Raw genomic sequence first — 1,280 nt, 5'->3', positions numbered from 1 at the left:
CCTCAACTCTACAAATACACCGTTAGTTGTAGTTCAGGGCTCACAATGAATCGCACTTCCTGTTTGACCTAAAGTAAAAGCTGTCCCATCTCATCTCTTTCTAATCGACTTCACCTCATCTCATGTCTCGCCTCTCACCTCTAGCAATTACAGTATGGAAGGCGTTTTCTTCGTGGAGTACATGAGGAATTGAGACGTCTGCTCTGCAGATGCGTCCTTGGACCATGAAACAAGGATTGAGAGGTTAGCAGTGAGGGGGTAACAGAGGAGAGTGATAAACAAGGAGTGAATTAGGGTAGTTACTGTACATTCCAATGTTTGAGATACATGGGACACGTTTAACGCAAAGAAAAAGTAATGTTCCTTTGAGCAAAATAATAGTTTATACATATGTGCAGAGTAGGTAGATAGGTAGAATGATGAGTTGATGACGAGAAGTTACATCGAGAATGGATAGAAGCAGGGTTAGGTAAAGAGAGCAAAGAAGATGGAGAGAGGAAAAGTGAGGATATGATCGTTTGGAAAGGCAAAGCGCGCATGAGGAATGAATGCTCCTATCTAATCAGGTGGAAGAGGTGAGTACCGAAACTCTTGCTAAATTAGCCGAATCACCAAACATAGTGAAAAGTTCTATTACGTACTCATCACTCCGTTATTGTTTTAAACAGGTTTAAGTGTTGCATTTATTGACTCCTTATGCTTGAATGTCCTTAAAAGAATGAAAAGAGTATACATATGAAAAAAAAGTATGTTCACTGGAAATATCTGGGTTCTCCATCAAACTCTTTTGTATCAATTTTCAATTCCCATAATTTCTGGATTCTTAGCTTTCTAGTATCAAATCCTGCAATTTCCTAGAAGTCTTAATTTAAATGAATACATTTGAGAGTTGTAGGGAGTGGGACTTTTGTTCAGTTTCTTTTCCTTGGCCAACGTGAAGCTGCGATATGCTAAAATTGAACAGATAACCTCTCGTAGGCCAAGGTTACTCAGCACTATAGATAAACAAAATGCAATAGCCTTTACCATTTGGTGATTCAGCCAGCAGTCAGTCAGTCACTCGGCCCCTGGCTACTGGTACTGTCCACGTGCGCCGTATCCAGACTTGCTCATTCGTACACGTCGGCAATGTGGTCGCCTTCATTCACAAACCGACGCAGAGCTGGGAGCAGACCATAGACAACGAGATGTGCATTTTGAGTAGTGTTACATGCATGGTGGGATTAGCAGAGAAGACAAGTGCGGATGTATGAAGACGTGTCAAGTTAAAAGGGGGAAAT

Source organism: Echinococcus granulosus (assembly GCF_000524195.1).
Source record: "Echinococcus granulosus chromosome Unknown EG_S00413, whole genome shotgun sequence".
Taxonomy (NCBI): domain Eukaryota; kingdom Metazoa; phylum Platyhelminthes; class Cestoda; order Cyclophyllidea; family Taeniidae; genus Echinococcus; species Echinococcus granulosus.
Note: the sequence above shows the minus strand (reverse complement) of the source record.